The following is a 21,720-nucleotide window of genomic DNA, read 5'->3' as shown; positions in this document are numbered from 1 at the left end:
TAGCTAAGGTCTTAACTCTTACTCTGGCTTAATAGCTAAGGTCTTAGACTCGTACTCTGGCCTAATAGCTAAGGTCTTAACTCTTACTCTGGCCTAATGGTTAAGGTCTTAACTTTTACTCTGGCCAAATAGCTAAGGTATTAACTCTTACTCTGGCTTAATAGCTAAGGTCTTAGACTCGTACTCTGGCCTAATAGCTAAGGTCTTAACTCTTACTCTGGCCTACTGGTTAAGGTCTTAACTCTTACTGTGGCCTAATAGCTAAGGTCTTAGACTCGTACTCTGGCCTAATAGCTAAGGTCTTAGACTCGTACTCTGGCCTAATAGCTAAGGTCTTAGACTCGTACTCTGGCCTACTGGATAAGGTCTTAACTCTTATTCTGGCCTAATAGCTAAGGTCTTAGACTCGTACTCTGGCCTAATAGCTAAGGTCTTAGACTCGTACTCTGGCCTACTGGTTAAGGTCTTAACTCTTACTCTGGCCTAATAGCTAAGGTCTTAGACTCGTACTATGGCCTAATGGTTAAGGTCTTAACTCTTACTCTGGCCTAATAGCTAAGGTCTTAACTTTTACTCTGGCCTAATAGCTAAGGTCTTAGACTCGTATTCTGGCCTAATGGTTAAGGTCTTAACTCTTACTCTGGCCTAATAGCTAAGGTCTTAGACTCGTACTATGGCCTACAGGTTAAGGTCTTAACTCTTAGTCTGGCCTAATGGTTAAGGTCTTAACTGTTACTCTGGCCTAATAGCTAAGGTCTTAGACTTGTACTCTGGCCTAATAGCTAAGGTCTTAGACTCTTACTCTGGCCTAATAGCTAAGGTCTTAGACTCGTACTTTGGCCTACTCGTTAAGGTTGTAACTCTTACTCTGGCCTAATAGCTAAGGTCTTAGACTCGTACTCTGGCCTAATAGCTAAGGTCTTAGACTCATACTCTGGCCTACTGGTTAAGGTCTTAACTCTTACTCTGGCCTAATAGCTAAGGTCTTAGACTGTTACTCTGGCCTAATGGATAAGGTCTTAACTCTTATGCTGGCCTAATAGCTAAGGTCTTAGACTCGTACTCTGGCCTAATGGTTAAGGTCTTAACTCTTACTCTGGAATCATAGCTAAGGTCTTAGACTCGTGCTCTGGCCTAATGGTTAAGGTCTTAACTCTTACTCTGGCCTACTGGTTAAGGTCTTAGACTCGTACTATGGCCTACAGTTTAAGGTCTTAACTCTTACTCTGGCCTAATAGCTAAGGTCTTAGACTCGTACTCTGGCCTAATGGTTAAGGTCTTAACTCTTACTCTGGCCTAATAGCTAAGGTCTTAGACTCGTACTATGGCCTACAGTTTAAGGTCTTAACTCTTACTCTGGCCTAATAGCTAAGGTCTTAGACTCGTACTCTGGCCTAATGGTTAAGGTCTTAACTCTTACTCTGGCCTAATAGCTAAGGTCTTAGACTCGTACTATCGCCTACAGGTTAAGCTCTTAACTCTTAGTCTGGCCTAATAGCTATGGTCTTAACTATTACTCTGGCCTAATAGCTAAGGTCTTAGACTCCTACTCTGGCCTAATGGTTAAGGTCTTAACTCTTACTCTGGCCTAATAGCTAAGGTCTTAACTGCTACTCTGGCCTAATGGTTAAGGTCTTAACTCTTACTCTGGCCTAATAGCTAAGGTCTTAGACTCGTACTATGGCCTACAGGTTAAGGTCTTAAATCTTACTCTGGCCTAATAGCTAAGGTCTTAGACTCATACTCTGGCCTAATAGCTAAGGTCTTAGACTCGTACTATGGCCTAATGGTTAAGGTCTTAACTTTTACTCTGGCCTAATAGCTAAGGTCTTAACTCTTACTCTGGCTTAATAGCTAAGGTCTTAGACTCGTACTCTGGCCTAATAGCTAAGGTCTTAACTCTTACTCTGGCCTACTGGTTAAGGTCTTAACTCTTACTCTGGCCTAATAGCTAAGGTCTTAGACTCGTACTCTGGCCTAATAGCTAAGGTCTTAGACTCGTACTCTGGCCTAATAGCTAAGGTCTTAGACTCGTACTCTGGCCTAATAGCTAAGGTCTTAGACTCATACTCTGGCCTACTGGTTAAGGTCTTAACTCTTACTCTGGCCTAATAGCTAAGGTCTTAGACTGTTACTCTGGCCTAATGGATAAGGTCTTAACTCTTACTCTGGCCTAATAGCTAAGGTCTTAGACTCGTACTCTGGCCTAATGGTTAAGGTCTTAACTCTTACTCTGGAATCATAGCTAAGGTCTTAGACTCGTGCTCTGGCCTAATGGTTAAGGTCTTAACTCTTACTCTGGCCTACTGGTTAAGGTCTTAACTCTTACTCTGGCCTAATAGCTAAGGTCTTAACTCTTACTCTGGCCTAATAGCTAAGGTCTTAGAATCGTACTCTGGCCTAATGGTTAAGGTCTTAACTCTTACTCTGGCCTAATAGCTAAGGTCTTAGACTCGTACTCTGGCCTAATGGTTAAGGTCTTAACTCTTACTCTGGCCTAATAGCTAAGGTCTTAGACTCGTACTATCGCCTACAGGTTAAGCTCTTAACTCTTAGTCTGGCCTAATAGGTATGGTCTTAACTATTACTCTGGCCTAATAGCTAAGGTCTTAGACTCCTACTCTGGCCTAATGGTTAAGGTCTTAACTCTTACTCTGGCCTAATAGCTAAGGTCTTAACTCTTACTCTGGCCTAATAGCTAAGGTCTTAACTCCTACTCTGGCCTAATGGTTAAGGTCTTAACTCTTACTCTGGCCTAATAGCTAAGGTCTTAGACTCGTACTATGGCCTACAGGTTAAGGTCTTAAATCTTACTCTGGCCTAATAGCTAAGGTCTTAGACTCATACTCTGGCCTAATAGCTAAGGTCTTAGACTCGTACTATGGCCTAATGGTTAAGGTCTTAACTTTTACTCTGGCCTAATAGCTAAGGTCTTAACTCTTACTCTGGCCTAATAGCTAAGGTCTTAACTTTTACTCTGGCCTAATAGATAAGGTCTTAGACTCGTACTCTGGCCTAATGGTTAAGGTCTTAACTCTTATTCTGGCCTAATAGCTAAGGTCTTAGACTCGTACTATGGCCTACAGGTTAAGGTCTTAACTCTTAGTCTGGCCTAATGGTTAAGGTCTTAACTGTTACTCTGGCCTAATAGCTAAGGTCTTAGACTTGTACTCTGGCCTAATAGCTAAGGTCTTAGACTCTTACTCTGGCCTAATAGCTAAGGTCTTAGACTCGTACTTTGGCCTACTCGTTAAGGTTGTAACTCTTACTCTGGCCTAATAGCTAAGGTCTTAGACTCGTACTCTGGCCTAATAGCTAAGGTCTTAGACTCATACTCTGGCCTACTGGTTAAGGTCTTAACTCTTACTCTGGCCTAATAGCTAAGGTCTTAGACTCTTACTCTGGAATAATGGATAAGGTCTTAACTCTTACTCTGGCCTAATAGCTAAGGTCTTAGACTCGTACTCTGGCCTAATGGTTAAGGTCTTAACTCTTACTCTGGCCTAATAGCTAAGGTCTTAGACTCGTACTCTGGCCTACTGGTTAAGGTCTTAACTCTTACTCTGGCCTAATAGCTAAGGTCTTAGACTCGTACTATCGCCTACAGGTTAAGCTCTTAACTCTTAGTCTGGCCTAATAGCTATGGTCTTAACTATTACTCTGGCCTAATAGCTAAGGTCTTAGACTCCCACTCTGGCCTAATGGTTAAGGTCTTAACTCTTACTCTGGCCTAATAGCTAAGGTCTTAACTCTTACTCTGGCCTAATAGCTAAGGTCTTAACTCCTACTCTGGCCTAATGGTTAAGGTCTTAACTCTTACTCTGGCCTAATAGCTAAGGTCTTAGACTCGTACTATGGCCTACAGGTTAAGGTCTTAAATCTTACTCTGGCCTAATAGCTAAGGTCTTAGACTCATACTCTGGCCTAATAGCTAAGGTCTTAGACTCGTACTCTGGCCTAATGGTTAAGGTCTTAACTCTTACTCTGGCCTAATAGCTAAGGTCTTAAGTCTTACTCTGGCCTAATAGCTAAGGTCTTAGACTCGTACTATGGCCTACAGGTTATTGTCTTAACTCTTACTCTGGCCTAATAGCTAAGGTCTTAGACTCGTACTCTGGCCTACTGGTTAAGGTCTTAACTCTTACTCTGCCCTAATAGCTAAGGTCTTAACTCTTACTCTGGCCTAATAGCTAAGGTCTTAGACTCGTACTATGGCCTACAGTTTAAGGTTTTAACTCTTACTCTGGCTTAATAGCTAAGGTCTTAGACTCGTACTCTGGCCTACTGGTTAAGGTCTTAACTCTTACTCTGGCCTAATAGCTAAGGTCTTAGATTCGTACTATGGCCTAATGGTTAAGGTCTTAACTCTTACTCTGGCCTAATAGATAAGGTCTTAACTCTTACTCTGGCCTAATAGCTAAGGTCTTAGACTCGTACTCTGGCCTAATGGTTAAGGTCTTAACTCTTACTCTGGCCTAATAGCTAAGGTCTTAGACTCGTACTATGGCCTACAGGTTAAGGTCTTAACTCTTACTCTGGCCTAATAGCTAAGGTCTTAGACTCATAATCTGGCCTAATAGCTAAGGTCTGAGACTTGTACTATGGCCTAATGGTTAAGGTCTTAACTTTTACTCTGGCCTAATAGCTAAGGTCTTAACTCTTACTCTGGCTTAATAGCTAAGGTCTTAGACTCGTACTCTGGCCTTATAGCTAAGGTCTTAACTCTTACTCTGGCCTACTGGTTAAGGTCTTAACTCTTACTCTGGCCTAATAGCTAAGGTCTTAACTCTTACTCTGGCTTAATAGCTAAGGTCTTAGACTCGTACTCTGGCCTAATAGCTAAGGTCTTAACTCTTACTCTGGCCTAATGGTTAAGGTCTTAACTTTTACTCTGGCCAAATAGCTAAGGTATTAACTCTTACTCTGGCTTAATAGCTAAGGTCTTAGACTCGTACTCTGGCCTAATAGCTAAGGTCTTAACTCTTACTCTGGCCTACTGGTTAAGGTCTTAACTCTTACTGTGGCCTAATAGCTAAGGTCTTAGACTCGTACTCTGGCCTAATAGCTAAGGTCTTAGACTCGTACTCTGGCCTACTGGATAAGGTCTTAACTCTTATTCTGGCCTAATAGCTAAGGTCTTAGACTCGTACTCTGGCCTAATAGCTAAGGTCTTAGACTCGTACTCTGGCCTACTGGTTAAGGTCTTAACTCTTACTCTGGCCTAATAGCTAAGGTCTTAGACTTGTACTATGGCCTAATGGTTAAGGTCTTAACTCTTACTCTGGCCTAATAGCTAAGGTCTTAACTTTTACTCTGGCCTAATAGCTAAGGTCTTAGACTCGTATTCTGGCCTAATGGTTAAGGTCTTAACTCTTACTCTGGCCTAATAGCTAAGGTCTTAGACTCGTACTATGGCCTACAGGTTAAGGTCTTAACTCTTAGTCTGGCCTAATGGTTAAGGTCTTAACTGTTACTCTGGCCTAATAGCTAAGGTCTTAGACTTGTACTCTGGCCTAATAGCTAAGGTCTTAGACTCTTACTCTGGCCTAATAGCTAAGGTCTTAGACTCGTACTTTGGCCTACTCGTTAAGGTTGTAACTCTTACTCTGGCCTAATAGCTAAGGTCTTAGACTCGTACTCTGGCCTAATAGCTAAGGTCTTAGACTCATACTCTGGCCTACTGGTTAAGGTCTTAACTCTTACTCTGGCCTAATAGCTAAGGTCTTAGACTGTTACTCTGGCCTAATGGATAAGGTCTTAACTCTTACTCTGGCCTAATAGCTAAGGTCTTAGACTCGTACTCTGGCCTAATGGTTAAGGTCTTAACTCTTACTCTGGAATCATAGCTAAGGTCTTAGACTCGTGCTCTGGCCTAATGGTTAAGGTCTTAACTCTTACTCTGGCCTACTGGTTAAGGTCTTAACTCTTACTCTGGCCTAATAGCTAAGGTCTTAACTCTTACTCTGGCCTAATAGCTAAGGTCTTAGAATCGTACTCTGGCCTAATGGTTAAGGTCTTAACTCTTACTCTGGCCTAATAGCTAAGGTCTTAGACTCGTACTCTGGCCTAATGGTTAAGGTCTTAACTCTTACTCTGGCCTAATAGCTAAGGTCTTAGACTCGTACTATCGCCTACAGGTTAAGCTCTTAACTCTTAGTCTGGCCTAATAGCTATGGTCTTAACTATTACTCTGGCCTAATAGCTAAGGTCTTAGACTCCTACTCTGGCCTAATGGTTAAGGTCTTAACTCTTACTCTGGCCTAATAGCTAAGGTCTTAACTCCTACTCTGGCCTAATGGTTAAGGTCTTAACTCTTACTCTGGCCTAATAGCTAAGGTCTTAGACTCGTACTATGGCCTACAGGTTAAGGTCTTAAATCTTACTCTGGCCTAATAGCTAAGGTCTTAGACTCATACTCTGGCCTAATAGCTAAGGTCTTAGACTCGTACTATGGCCTAATGGTTAAGGTCTTAACTTTTACTCTGGCCTAATAGCTAAGGTCTTAACTCTTACTCTGGCTTAATAGCTAAGGTCTTAGACTCGTACTCTGGCCTAATAGCTAAGGTCTTAACTCTTACTCTGGCCTACTGGTTAAGGTCTTAACTCTTACTCTGGCCTAATAGCTAAGGTCTTAGACTCGTACTCTGGCCTAATAGCTAAGGTCTTAGACTCGTACTCTGGCCTAATAGCTAAGGTCTTAGACTCGTACTCTGGCCTAATAGCTAAGGTCTTAGACTCATACTCTGGCCTACTGGTTAAGGTCTTAACTCTTACTCTGGCCTAATAGCTAAGGTCTTAGACTGTTACTCTGGCCTAATGGATAAGGTCTTAACTCTTACTCTGGCCTAATAGCTAAGGTCTTAGACTCGTACTCTGGCCTAATGGTTAAGGTCTTAACTCTTACTCTGGAATCATAGCTAAGGTCTTAGACTCGTGCTCTGGCCTAATGGTTAAGGTCTTAACTCTTACTCTGGCCTACTGGTTAAGGTCTTAACTCTTACTCTGGCCTAATAGCTAAGGTCTTAACTCTTACTCTGGCCTAATAGCTAAGGTCTTAGAATCGTACTCTGGCCTAATGGTTAAGGTCTTAACTCTTACTCTGGCCTAATAGCTAAGGTCTTAGACTCGTACTCTGGCCTAATGGTTAAGGTCTTAACTCTTACTCTGGCCTAATAGCTAAGGTCTTAGACTCGTACTATCGCCTACAGGTTAAGCTCTTAACTCTTAGTCTGGCCTAATAGCTATGGTCTTAACTATTACTCTGGCCTAATAGCTAAGGTCTTAGACTCCTACTCTGGCCTAATGGTTAAGGTCTTAACTCTTACTCTGGCCTAATAGCTAAGGTCTTAACTCTTACTCTGGCCTAATAGCTAAGGTCTTAACTCCTACTCTGGCCTAATGGTTAAGGTCTTAACTCTTACTCTGGCCTAATAGCTAAGGTCTTAGACTCGTACTATGGCCTACAGGTTAAGGTCTTAAATCTTACTCTGGCCTAATAGCTAAGGTCTTAGACTCATACTCTGGCCTAATAGCTAAGGTCTTAGACTCGTACTATGGCCTAATGGTTAAGGTCTTAACTTTTACTCTGGCCTAATAGCTAAGGTCTTAACTCTTACTCTGGCCTAATAGCTAAGGTCTTAACTTTTACTCTGGCCTAATAGATAAGGTCTTAGACTCGTACTCTGGCCTAATGGTTAAGGTCTTAACTCTTATTCTGGCCTAATAGCTAAGGTCTTAGACTCGTACTATGGCCTACAGGTTAAGGTCTTAACTCTTAGTCTGGCCTAATGGTTAAGGTCTTAACTGTTACTCTGGCCTAATAGCTAAGGTCTTAGACTTGTACTCTGGCCTAATAGCTAAGGTCTTAGACTCTTACTCTGGCCTAATAGCTAAGGTCTTAGACTCGTACTTTGGCCTACTCGTTAAGGTTGTAACTCTTACTCTGGCCTAATAGCTAAGGTCTTAGACTCGTACTCTGGCCTAATAGCTAAGGTCTTAGACTCATACTCTGGCCTACTGGTTAAGGTCTTAACTCTTACTCTGGCCTAATAGCTAAGGTCTTAGACTCTTACTCTGGAATAATGGATAAGGTCTTAACTCTTACTCTGGCCTAATAGCTAAGGTCTTAGACTCGTACTCTGGCCTAATGGTTAAGGTCTTAACTCTTACTCTGGAATCATAGCTAAGGTCTTAGACTCGTACTATCGTCTACAGGTTAAGCTCCTAACTCTTACTCTGGCCTAATAGCTAAGGTCTTAACTATTACTCTGGCCTAATAGCTAAGGTCTTAGACTCGTACTCTGGCCTAATGGTTAAGGTCGTAACTCTTACTCTGGCCTAATAGCTAAGATCTTAACTCTTACTCTGGCCTAATAGCTAAGGTCTTAGACTCGTACTATGGCCTACAGGTTAAGGTCTTAACTCTTACTCTGGCCTAATAGCTAAGGTCTTAGACTCATACTATGGCCTAATGGTTAAGGTCTTAACTCTTACTCTGGCCTAATAGCTAAGGTCTTAACTCTTACTCTGGCCTAATAGCTAAGGTCTTAGTCTCCTACTCTGGCCTAATGGTTAAGGTTTTAGCTCCTACTCTGGCCTAATAGCTAAGCTCTTAGACTCGTGCACTGGCCTAATGGTTATGGTCTTAACTCTTAGTCTGGCCTAATAGCTAAGGTCTTAACTCTTACTCTGGCCTAATAGCTAAGGTCTTAGATTCGTACTCTGGCCTAATGGTGAAGGTCTTAACTCTTACTCTGGCCTAATAGCTAAGGTCTTAACTTTTACTCTGGCCTAAAAGCTAAGGTCTTTAACTTACACTCTGGCCTAATGGTTAAGGTCTTAACTCTTACTCTGGCCTAATAGCTAAGGTCTTGACTCCTACTCTGGCCTAATGGTTAAGGTCTTAACTCTTACTCTGGCCTAATAGCTAAGGTCTTAGAATCGTACTCTGGCCTAATGGTTAAGGTCTTAACTCTTACTCTGGCCTAATAGCTAAGGTCTTAACTCTTACTCTGGCCTAATAGCTAAGGTCTTAGACTCGTACTCAGGCCTAATGGTTAAGGTCTTAACTTTTACTCTGGCCTAATAGCTAAGTTCTTAACTCTTACTCTGGCCTAATAGCTAAGGTCTTTGACTCGTACTCTGGCCTAATAGCTAAGGTCTTTGACTCATACTCTGGCCTAATGGTTAAGGTCTTAACTCTTACTCTGGCCTAATAGCTAAGGTCTTAGACTTGTACTATCGCCTACAGGTTAAGCTCTTAACTCTTACTCTGGCCTAATAGCTAAGGTCTTATCTATTACTCTGGCTTAATAGCTAAGGTCTTAGACTCGTACTTTGGCCTATTGGTTAAGGTCTTAACTCTTACTCTGGCCTAATAGCTAAGGTCTTAACACTTACTCTGGCCTAATAGCTAAGGTCTTAGACTCGTACTCTGGCCTACTGGTTAAGGTCTTAACTCTTACTCTGGCCTACAGGTTAAGGTCTTAACTCTTACTCTGGCCTACTGGTTAAGGTCTTAACTCTTACTCTGGCCTAATAGCTAAGGTCTTAGACTCGTACTCCGGCCTACTGGTTAAGGTCTTAACTCTTACTCTGGCCTAATAGCTAAGGTCTTAACTCTTACTCTGGCCTAATAACTAAGGTCTTAGACTCGTACTCTAGCCTAATGGATAAGGTCTTAACTCTTACTCTGGCCTAATAGCTAAGGTCTTAGACTCGTTCTCTGGCCTAATGGTTAAGGTCTTAACTCTTACTCTGGAATATTAGCTAAGGTCTTAGACTCGTGCTATTGCCTACAGGTAAAGCTCTTAACTCTTACTCTGGCCTAATAGCTAAGGTCTTAACTATTACTCTGGCCTAATAGCTAAGGTCTTAGACTCGTACTCTGGCCTAATGGTTAAGGTCTTAACTCTTACTCTGGCCTAATAGCTAAGTTCTTAAGTCTTACTCTGGCCTAATAGCTAAGGTCTTAGACTCGTACTATGGCCTACAGGTTATTGTCTTAACTCTTACTCTGGCCTAATAGCTAATGTCTTAGACTCATACTCTGGCCTACTGGTTAAGGTCTTAACTCTTACTCTGCCCTAATAGCTAAGGTCTTAACTCTTACTCTGGCCTAATAGCTAAGGTCTTAGACTCGTACTATGGCCTACAGTTTAAGGTCTTAACTCTTACTCTGGCCTAATAGCTAAGGTCTTAGACTCGTACTCTGGCCTACTGGTTAAGGTCTTAACTCTTACTCTGGCCTAATAGCTAAGGTCTTAGATTCGTACTATGGCCTAATGGATAAGGTCTTAACTCTTACTCTGGCCTAATAGATACGGTCTTAACTCCTACTCTGGCCTAATAGCTAAGGTCTTAGACTCGTACTCTGGCCTACTGGTTAAGGTCTTAACTCTTACTCTGGCCTACAGGTTAAGGTCTTAACTCTTACTCAGGCCTACTGGTTAAGGTCTTAACTCTTACTCTGGCCTAATAGCTAAGGTCTTAGACTCGTACTCCGGCCTACTGGTTAAGGTCTTAACTCTTACTCTGGCCTAATAGCTAAGGTCTTAACTCTTACTCTGGCCTAATAGCTAAGGTCTTAGACTCGTACTCTGGCCTAATGGAGAAGGTCTTAACTCTTACTCTGGCCTAATAGCTAAGGTCTTAGACTCGTTCTCTGGCCTAATGGTTAAGGTCTTAACTCTTACTCTGGAATATTAGCTAAGGTCTTAGACTCGTACTATCGCCTACAGGTAAAGCTCTTAACTCTTACTCTGGCCTAATAGCTAAGGTCTTAGACTCGTACTCTGGCCTAATGGTTAAGGTCTTAACTCTTACTCTGGCCTAATAGCTAAGGTCTTAGACTCGTACTCTGGCCTAATGGTTAAGGTCTTAACTCTTACTCTGGCCTAATAGCTAAGGTCTTAAGTCTTACTCTGGCCTAATAGCTAAGGTCTTAGACTCGTACTATGGCCTACAGGTTATTGTCTTAACTCTTACTCTGGCCTAATAGCTAAGGTCTTAGACTCGTACTCTGGCCTACTGGTTAAGGTCTTAACTCTTACTCTGCCCTAATAGCTAAGGTCTTAACTCTTACTCTGGCCTAATAGCTAAGGTCTTAGACTCGTACTATGGCCTAGAGTTTAAGGTTTTAACTCTTACTCTGGCTTAATAGCTAAGGTCTTAGTCTCGTACTCTGGCCTACTGGTTAAGGTCTTAACTCTTACTCTGGCCTAATAGCTAAGGTCTTAGATTCGTACTATGGCCTAATGGTTAAGGTCTTAACTCTTACTCTGGCCTAATAGATAAGGTCTTAACTCTTACTCTGGCCTAATAGCTAAGGACTTAGACTCGTACTCTGGCCTAATGGTTAAGGTCTTAACTCTTACTCTGGCCTAATAGCTAAGGTCTTAGACTCGTGCTCTGGCCTAATGGTTAAGGTCTTAACTCTTACTCTGGCCTACTGGTTAAGGTCTTAACTCTTACTCTGGCCTAATAACTAAGGTCTTAGACTCGTATTCTGGCCTAATGGTTAAGGTCTGAACTCTTACTCTGGCCTAATAGCTAAGGTCTATGACTCGTAATCTGGCCTACTGGTTAAGGTCCTAACTCTTACTCTGGCCTAATAGCTAAGGTCTTAACTCTTACTCTGGCCTAAAAGCTAAGGTCTTAGACTCGTACTATGGCCTAATGGTTAAGGCCTTAACTCTTACTCTGGCCTAATAGCTAAGGTCTTAACTCTTACTCTGGCATAATAGCTAAGGTCTTAGACTCGTACTCTGGCCTAATAGCTAAGGTCTTAACTCTTACTCTGGCCTACTGGTTAAGGTCTTAACTCTTACTCTGGCCTAATAGCTAAGGTCTTAGACTCGTAATCTGGCTTTGTTGCGCTTTTTAAAAACAAATTGTACTCACGCTTGCTACACACCTGAATCTTGGCTCTCAGGGCTCTCCTGACCGGTCCTGCACCTCCTCCCCGCCTTCCCCACAAGTCTAGGGGCCTCAGCTGCTGCTCAGCAGGGCTGATTGGAGGGGAGGGGCCAGGGGTCACGAGGAGCACAAAAGCAGCACGCTGGAGCGGACGCGCAGCGATAGCAGAACGCGCTAGCCCAGGCAGTGACAGTATTGCTTTTTACTCGCTTTTAACCCGCTTTTAAAAATTGGTTCTACTTTTAAAATTGTACCTACTTTGTTGTGCTTTTTAAAAACAAATTGTACTCACGCTTGCTACACACCTGAATCTTGGCTCTCAGGACTCTCCTGACCGGTCCTGCACCTCCTCCCCGCCTTCCCCACGAGTCTAGGGGCCTCAGCTGCTGCTCAGCAGGGCTGATTGGAGGGGAGGGGCCAGGGGTCACGAGGAGCACAAAAGCAGCACGCTGGAGCGAACGCGCGCAGCGGGCGCGCCGCTGGCACGCCGAAGGCGCGCCTAAGGCAAGCCCGTCTGCGCCCGTCCGCGCCCGAAAGGGCCCAGGGACCAAAAACGCTGCCCATGTTTACAAATACTCGGACATTGAGTTACAAACACTAGGCGCGGGCTCTCACCCTCTACACCCAGATATTTCGCTCGCCCTTCAGAGAGAAGGTATCCTCAGACCACAAGTGAAGGAGATAAGTCGCGGCTCTCCTCCACACAATCCGGACCTCGCCCATTCAAAGCATTGTGCCCCACTGAAACTCGCTATACTCAACACAAGATCATTACATAAACACGCACCCGAAATATTCACCTTCCTACAAGAAGACGCCCCCGATATCCTCGCCCTGACCGAAACTTGGCTCGACGAGGACTCAGGACCAACGCTAATCGCATCCCTGCCCGATGGATATGATGCCGTTTGGCATAATAGAACAGCAGGGAAGCGAGGCGGTGGGGTAGCGCTTATCTTTAAAAACCACCTGACTATCGAGAAGCTGTTTCGTGAAAACTTGGAGGCAGCAGACATTTTAGTTACCAAGGTCTGCAACAGTGCCTCTAATATAGTAATCATGACTGTTTACCGCCCACCTAGCTGCCCTCCCTCCTTCGGTGACCTTTTTACCGAATGTATTACTACCCTCCGATCACGTTTTCAGCAAATCCTGATAGTAGGAGACTTTAACTACCATTGGGACCAGACACCCAGAGGGGCACAGGCCCAACAAATTGAGATAATGCTTACATCCCTCGGGTTTATCCAGCTAGTGTCAGGCCCCACCCACGTGAAAGGACACACCCTTGACCTAGCATGGACTACTCTCCCCTCCGTGAACTTAATGGACATCTCTCCCTGTGGGTGGTCTGACCACTACTTTATTAACCTCCTACTTCCCCCTATTAAACATAACCTCGGTCAGCCTCCTACCTGGAAGCTAGTTAGAAGCTGGAACAAAATCTCGGGTCCCAGCCTAGAGAGCTCTCTTCGGAGTAATCCCGTCAAGAGGCCAATCACACTGGACTTGGAAGATAAGACAGTTTCCATCGGCAATCAACTTACTTCTGCCAGAAACACACTTGCCCCAACTAGAAGAATAAAAACAGGAAATAAGGGCAAAGGCTCTCCCTGGTTCTCAGAAGAACTTCGAGTCCTGAAAAGTACTCTTCGCCACTACGAAAGACGCTGGCGCAAAGCCTATGAACCACAAGCTCGTGCAGAATATAGGGTAAAACTCGCCGCTTACAAAAAGACCTTGCTTAGCTGCAAGGCCAAACACTATGAGAACAGGATCCAGGTGGCCTCTAATAAACAAAAAGAAACATTTAACATCCTCAATGAACTGAGTCATAGGCAGGCACCAGTCATACCATCTAGTAAGGACTCATGTAACAAATTCCTATCCTTCTTCTCGGAAAAAGTCCAAGACATTCTGACAGATATTAATAATTCCCCCTTTAAGCTCCCCCCCAACATTGAAGCGGAGTCACAAGAAAAACGACCTGTGCTGATTTCCTGCTTTCAACCCCTTGATTTGGGGACACTGCGAAGTATCGTAAATAAAACTAAATCCGGCTCACCGTCAGACCCTTGCCCTCCAAAGATTTTTAAACTGGCCTTCCCAGCAATTGAGGAAGAAATACTAGCCCTGATGAACTCCTCGTTGGAATCAGGAAAAGTTCCACCTCGACTAAAAGAAGCCAGAGTTATCCCCCTCCTTAAAAAGACTGGGGCCGACGTTTCCAACATGAAAAACTTTAGACCCATATCGCAGTTGCCATTCCTAGCTAAGATACTGGAGCAATATGTTCTCCAAACCCTCTCTGGATTTATGGAGACCCACACCGTGCTTGAGGATAGGCAAGCCGGTTTCAGGGCCCATCACAGTACAGAACTGGTGATGCTCTCCGTCCTAGATGAAATCAGGACCAAAGCAGATAACAAAAAACCCTGTGTCCTAGTCCTCCTTGACCTGTCGGCAGCGTTCGACACGGTCAATCACTCACAACTCCTGGACAGAATAAGAGACATCGGCATTGGAGGGTCGATCCTCCACTGGATTGAATCATTTTTATCAGACCGTACCCACAAAATTCAGATGGGGGACCTGACGTCAGAGAGGGGGTCTATCCCCTGTGGTGTTCCTCAAGGATCGGCTCTATCCCCCCTTCTGTTTAACATCTACCTTGGTCCCCTGATCAAGAAGCTCGCCTCGATGAACTGCCAAGTTTTTAACTATGCGGACGACACACAAATTATTGTCCAAATAGATAACAGCACGCAAGCACACGATTGGGTAAAAAACATCTTGAGATTCGTGGTCAGGTGGATGACCACTAACTCACTCAAGATCAACCCAGATAAAACGGAGGTGCTTGCCATCACAAATAACAGCAACCCTTGGAACTCTCAATTTTGGCCCAACGAGCTGGGGGCGATCCCCGCCCCAGCAGCTATGGTAAAAAGCCTGGGAATTAAAATCGACGCTAATCTCTCCCTGTCAAACCAGATCACCTCCGTCTTCGGGACCTACGTGAGCTTACTTAGGCGATTAAGAAGACTCTCTCCCATCCTCTCCTTCTCATCAATGAGAACTGTTGTGTCTGCCCTGATCCTGGCCCGGCTTGATTACGGTAACGCACTGTATATCAGCCTACCAACTTCACTATTGCACAGACTACAGGTGATCATGAACGATGCAGCCAGATTGATCTTTAAACTACCCAGACACAATCGAGCGTCGCCCTTACTTCAACAACTACACTGGCTACCCATCAAGCAGAGGGCCAAATTCAAAGGCCTCTGCATTACACACAAAGCCCTGTTTGGGCAAGCCCCCAAATATATCAAGGAACGCCTGACAACCTACACCCCCTGTCGTACCCTTAGGTCTTCCACGGAGGGCCTTTTAAAATGTCCTCGCTTCCATTACTCCACGAAAGGGGGCCGAGCCTTTTCCACTCTTATGCCTCAAATCTGGAACAAACTGCCAAGTGAATTGCGCTCTGAAAGCGGTCTCCTAGCCTTCAGGAGAAAACTAAAAACTCTCTTATTCACGGAAGCCTGGGCCTAAATGCCTACTCATGATACTCTTGCCCCCTGGTGTTTCCGTAGTTCTGTTCGCAGCGCTTAGAGACCTGATGGTATTAAGCGCTTTACAAATTCAAATTAACATTAACATTAACATTAACATTAATAGCTAAGGTCTTAGACTCGTACTCTGGCCTAATAGCTAAGGTCTTAGACTTGTACTCTGGCCTACTGGTTAAGGTCTTAACTCTTATTCTGGCCTAATAGTTAAGGTCTTAGACTCGTACTCTGGCCTAATAGCTAAGGTCTTAGACTCATACTCTGGCCTACTGGTTAAGGTCTTAACTCTTACTCTGGCCTAATAGCTAAGGTCTTATACTCGTACTCTGGCCTAATGGTTAAGGTCTTAACTCTTACTCTGGCCTAATAGCTAAGGTCTTATACTCGTACTCTGGCCTAATGGTTAAGGTCTTAACCCTTACTCTGGCCTAATAGCTAAGGTCTTAGACTCGTACTCTGACCTACTGGTTAAGGTCTTAACTCTCACTCTGGCCTAATAGCTAAGGTCTTAGACTCGTACTCTGGCCTACTGGTTAAGGTCTTAACTCTTACTCTGGCCTAATAGCTAAGGTCTTAGACTCGTACTCTGGCCTAATGTTCAAGGTCTTAACTCTTACTCTGGCCTAATAGCTAAGGTCTTAGACTCGTACTCTGGCCTACTGGTTAAGGTCTTAACTCTTACTCTGGCCTAATAGCTAAGGTCTTAGACTCGTACTCTGGCCTACTGGTTAAGGTCTTAACTCTTACTCTGGCCTAATAGCTAAGGTCTTAGACTCGTACTCTGGCCTACTGGTTAAGGTCTTAACTCTTACTCTGGCGGCCAAATAGCTAAGGTCTTAACTCTTACTCTGGCCTAATAGCTAAGGTCTTAGACTCGTACTATGGCCTACAGTTTAAGGTCTTAACTCTTACTCTGGCCTAATAGCTAAGGTCTTAACTGTTACTCTGGCCTAATAGCTAAGGTCTTAGACTCGTACTATGGCCTACAGTTTAAGGTTTTAACTGTTACTCTGGCCTAATAGCTAAGGTCTTAGACTCGTACTGTGGCCTACTGGTTAAGGTCTTAACTCTTACTCTGGCCTAATAGCTAAGGTCTTAGACTCGTACTCTGGCCTAATGGTTAAGGTCTTAACTCTTACTCTGGCCTAATAGCTAAGGTCTTAGACTCGTACTATGGCCTACAGGTTAAGGTCTTAACTCTTAGTCTGGCCTAATGGTTAAGGTCTTAACTGTTACTCTGGCCTAATAGCTAAGGTCTTAGACTTGTACTCTGGCCTAATAGCTAAGGTCTTAGACTCTTACTCTGGCCTAATAGCTAAGGTCTTAGACTCGTACTTTGGCCTACTCGTTAAGGTTGTAACTCTTACTCTGGCCTAATAGCTAAGGTCTTAGACTCGTACTCTGGCCTAATAGCTAAGGTCTTAGACTCATACTCTGGCCTACTGGTTAAGGTCTTAACTCTTACTCTGGCCTAATAGCTAAGGTCTTAGACTGTTACTCTGGCCTAATGGATAAGGTCTTAACTCTTACTCTGGCCTAATAGCTAAGGTCTTAGACTCGTACTCTGGCCTAATGGTTAAGGTCTTAACTCTTACTCTGGAATCATAGCTAAGGTCTTAGACTCGTGCTCTGGCCTAATGGTTAAGGTCTTAACTCTTACTCTGGCCTACTGGTTAAGGTCTTAACTCTTACTCTGGCCTAATAGCTACGGTCTTAACTCTTACTCTGGCCTAATAGCTAAGGTCTTAGAATCGTACTCTGGCCTAATGGTTAAGGTCTTAACTCTTACTCTGGCCTAATAGCTAAGGTCTTAGACTCGTACTCTGGCCTAATGGTTAAGGTCTTAACTCTTACTCTGGCCTAATAGCTAAGGTCTTAGACTCGTACTATCGCCTACAGGTTAAGCTCTTAACTCTTAGTCTGGCCTAATAGCTATGGTCTTAACTATTACTCTGGCCTAATAGCTAAGGTCTTAGACTCCTACTCTGGCCTAATGGTTAAGGTCTTAACTCTTACTCTGGCCTAATAGCTAAGGTCTTAACTCTTACTCTGGCCTAATAGCTAAGGTCTTAACTCCTACTCTGGCCTAATGGTTAAGGTCTTAACTCTTACTCTGGCCTAATAGCTAAGGTCTTAGACTCGTACTATGGCCTACAGGTTAAGGTCTTAAATCTTACTCTGGCCTAATAGCTAAGGTCTTAGACTCATACTCTGGCCTAATAGCTAATGTCTTAGACTCGTACTATGGCCTAATGGTTAAGGTCTTAACTTTTACTCTGGCCTAATAGCTAAGGTCTTAACTCTTACTCTGGCTTAATAGCTAAGGTCTTAGACTCGTACTCTGGCCTAATAGCTAAGGTCTTAACTCTTACTCTGGCCTACTGGTTAAGGTCTTAACTCTTACTCTGGCCTAATAGCTAAGGTCTTAGACTCGTACTCTGGCCTAATAGCTAAGGTCTTAGACTCGTACTCTGGCCTAATAGCTAAGGTCTTAGACTCGTACTCTGGCCTAATAGCTAAGGTCTTAGACTTGTACACTGGCCTAATGGTTAAGATCTTAACTCTTACTCTGGCCTAATAGCTAAGGTCTTAACTTTTACTCTGGCCTAATAGATAAGGTGTTAGACTCGTACTCTGGCCTAATGGTTAAGGTCTTAACTCTTATTCTGGCCTAATAGCTAAGGTCTTAGACTCGTACTATGGCCTACAGGTTAAGGTCTTAACTCTTTGTCTGGCCTAATGGTTAAGGTCTTAACTGTTACTCTGGCCTAATAGCTAAGGTCTTAGACTTGTACTCTGGCCTAATAGCTAAGGTCTTAGACTCTTACTCTGGCCTAATAGCTAAGGTCTTAGACTCGTACTTTGGCCTACTCGTTAAGGTTGTAACTCTTACTCTGGCCTAATAGCTAAGGTCTTAGACTCGTACTCTGGCCTAATAGCTAAGGTCTTAGACTCATACTCTGGCCTACTGGTTAAGGTCTTAACTCTTACTCTGGCCTAATAGCTAAGGTCTTAGACTCTTACTCTGGCCTAATGGATAAGGTCTTAACTCTTACTCTGGCCTAATAGCTAAGGTCTTAGACTCGTACTCTGGCCTAATGGTTAAGGTCTTAACTCTTACTCTGGAATCATAGCTAAGGTCTTAGTCTCGTACTATCGTCTACAGGTTAAGCTCCTAACTCTTACTCTGGCCTAATAGCTAAGGTCTTAACTATTACTCTGGCCTAATAGCTAAGGTCTTAGACTCGTACTCTGGCCTAATGGTTAAGGTCGTAACTCTTACTCTGGCCTAATAGCTAAGATCTTAATTCTTACTCTGGCCTAATAGCTAAGGTCTTAGACTCGTACTATGGCCTACAGGTTAAGGTCTTAACTCTTACTCTGGCCTAATAGCTAAGGTCTTAGACTCATACTATGGCCTAATGGTTAAGGTCTTAACTCTTACTCTGGCCTAATAGCTAAGGTCTTAACTCTTACTCTGGCCTAATAGCTAAGGTCTTAGTCTCCTACTCTGGCCTAATGGTTAAGGTTTTAACTCCTACTCTGGCCTAATAGCTAAGCTCTTAGACTCGTGCACTGGCCTAATGGTTATGGTCTTAACTCTTAGTCTGGCCTAATAGCTAAGGTCTTAACTCTTACTCTGGCCTAATAGCTAAGGTCTTAGATTCGTACTCTGGCCTAATGGTGAAGGTCTTAACTCTTACTCTGGCCTAATAGCTAAGGTCTTAACTTTTACTCTGGCCTAAAAGCTAAGGTCTTTAACTTATACTCTGGCCTAATGGTTAAGGTCTTAACTCTTACTCTGGCCTAATAGCTAAGGTCTTGACTCCTACTCTGGCCTAATGGTTAAGGTCTTAACTCTTACTCTGGCCTAATAGCTAAGGTCTTAGAATCGTACTCTGGCCTAATGGTTAAGGTCTTAACTCTTACTCTGGCCTAATAGCTAAGGTCTTAACTCTTACTCTGGCCTAATAGCTAAGGTCTTAGACTCGTACTCAGGCCTAATGGTTAAGGTCTTAACTTTTACTCTGGCCTAATAGCTAAGTTCTTAACACTTACTCTGGCCTAATAGCTAAGGTCTTTGACTCGTACTCTGGCCTAATAGCTAAGGTCTTTGACTCGTACTCTGGCCTAATGGTTAAGGTCTTAACTCTTACTCTGGCCTAATAGCTAAGGTCTTAGACTTGTACTATCGCCTACAGGTTAAGCTCTTAACTCTTACTCTGGCCTAATAGCTAAGGTCTTATCTATTACTCTGGCTTAATAGCTAAGGTCTTAGACTCGTACTCCGGCCTATTGGTTAAGGTCTTAACTCTTACTCTGGCCTAATAGCTAAGGTCTTAACACTTACTCTGGCCTAATAGCTAAGGTCTTAGACTCGTACTCTGGCCTACTGGTTAAGGTCTTAACTCTTACTCTGGCCTACAGGTTAAGGTCTTAACTCTTACTCTGGCCTACTGGTTAAGGTCTTATTTCTTACTCTGGCCTAATAGCTAAGGTCTTAACTCTTACTCTGGCCTAATAGCTAAGGTCTTAGACTCGTACTCTAGCCTAATGGATAAGGTCTTAACTCTTACTCTGGCCTAATAGCTAAGGTCTTAGACTCGTTCTCTGGCCTAATGGTTAAGGTCTTAACTCTTACTCTGGAATATTAGCTAAGGTCTTAGACTCGTGCTATTGCCTACAGGTAAAGCTCTTAACTCTTACTCTGGCCTAATAGCTAAGGTCTTAACTATTACTCTGGCCTAATAGCTAAGGTCTTAGACTCGTACTCTGGCCTAATGGTTAAGGTCTTAACTCTTACTCTGGCCTAATAGCTAAGTTCTTAAGTCTTACTCTGGCCTAATAGCTAAGGTCTTAGACTCGTACTATGGCCTACAGGTTATTGTCTTAACTCTTACTCTGGCCTAATAGCTAATGTCTTAGACTCATACTCTGGCCTACTGGTTAAGGTCTTAACTCTTACTCTGCCCTAATAGCTAAGGTCTTAACTCTTACTCTGGCCTAATAGCTAAGGTCTTAGACTCGTACTATGGCCTACAGTTTAAGGTCTTAACTCTTACTCTGGCCTAATAGCTAAGGTCTTAGACTCGTACTCTGGCCTACTGGTTAAGGTCTTAACTCTTACTCTGGCCTAATAGCTAAGGTCTTAGATTCGTACTATGGCCTAATGGATAAGGTCTTAACTCTTACTCTGGCCTAATAGATACGGTCTTAACTCCTACTCTGGCCTAATAGCTAAGGTCTTAGACTCGTACTCTGGCCTACTGGTTAAGGTCTTAACTCTTACTCTGGCCTACAGGTTAAGGTCTTAACTCTTACTCAGGCCTACTGGTTAAGGTCTTAACTCTTACTCTGGCCTAATAGCTAAGGTCTTAGACTCGTACTCCGGCCTACTGGTTAAGGTCTTAACTCTTACTCTGGCCTAATAGCTAAGGTCTTAACTCTTACTCTGGCCTAATAGCTAAGGTCTTAGACTCGTACTCTGGCCTAATGGAGAAGGTCTTAACTCTTACTCTGGCCTAATAGCTAAGGTCTTAGACTCGTTCTCTGGCCTAATGGTTAAGGTCTTAACGCTTACTCTGGAATATTAGCTAAGGTCTTAGACTCGTACTATCGCCTACAGGTAAAGCTCTTAACTCTTACTCTGGCCTAATAGCTAAGGTCTTAGACTCGTACTCTGGCCTAATGGTTAAGGTCTTAACTCTTACTCTGGCCTAATAGCTAAGGTCTTAGACTCGTACTCTGGCCTAATGGTTAAGGTCTTAACTCTTACTCTGGCCTAATAGCTAAGGTCTTAAGTCTTACTCTGGCCTAATAGCTAAGGTCTTAGACTCGTACTATGGCCTACAGGTTATTGTCTTAACTCTTACTCTGGCCTAATAGCTAAGGTCTTAGACTCGTACTCTGGCCTACTGGTTAAGGTCTTAACTCTTACTCTGCCCTAATAGCTAAGGTCTTAACTCTTACTCTGGCCTAATAGCTAAGGTCTTAGACTCGTACTATGGCCTAGAGTTTAAGGTTTTAACTCTTACTCTGGCTTAATAGCTAAGGTCTTAGTCTCGTACTCTGGCCTACTGGTTAAGGTCTTAACTCTTACTCTGGCCTAATAGCTAAGGTCTTAGATTCGTACTATGGCCTAATGGTTAAGGTCTTAACTCTTACTCTGGCCTAATAGATAAGGTCTTAACTCTTACTCTGGCCTAATAGCTAAGGTCTTAGACTCGTA

This window comes from Triturus cristatus, chromosome 12 (assembly GCF_964204655.1).
Source record: "Triturus cristatus chromosome 12, aTriCri1.1, whole genome shotgun sequence".
In the NCBI taxonomy this organism is placed as follows: Eukaryota; Metazoa; Chordata; class Amphibia; order Caudata; family Salamandridae; genus Triturus; species Triturus cristatus.
The sequence above is the reverse complement of the archived record's forward strand: the minus strand, read 5'-3'. Positions refer to the sequence as shown.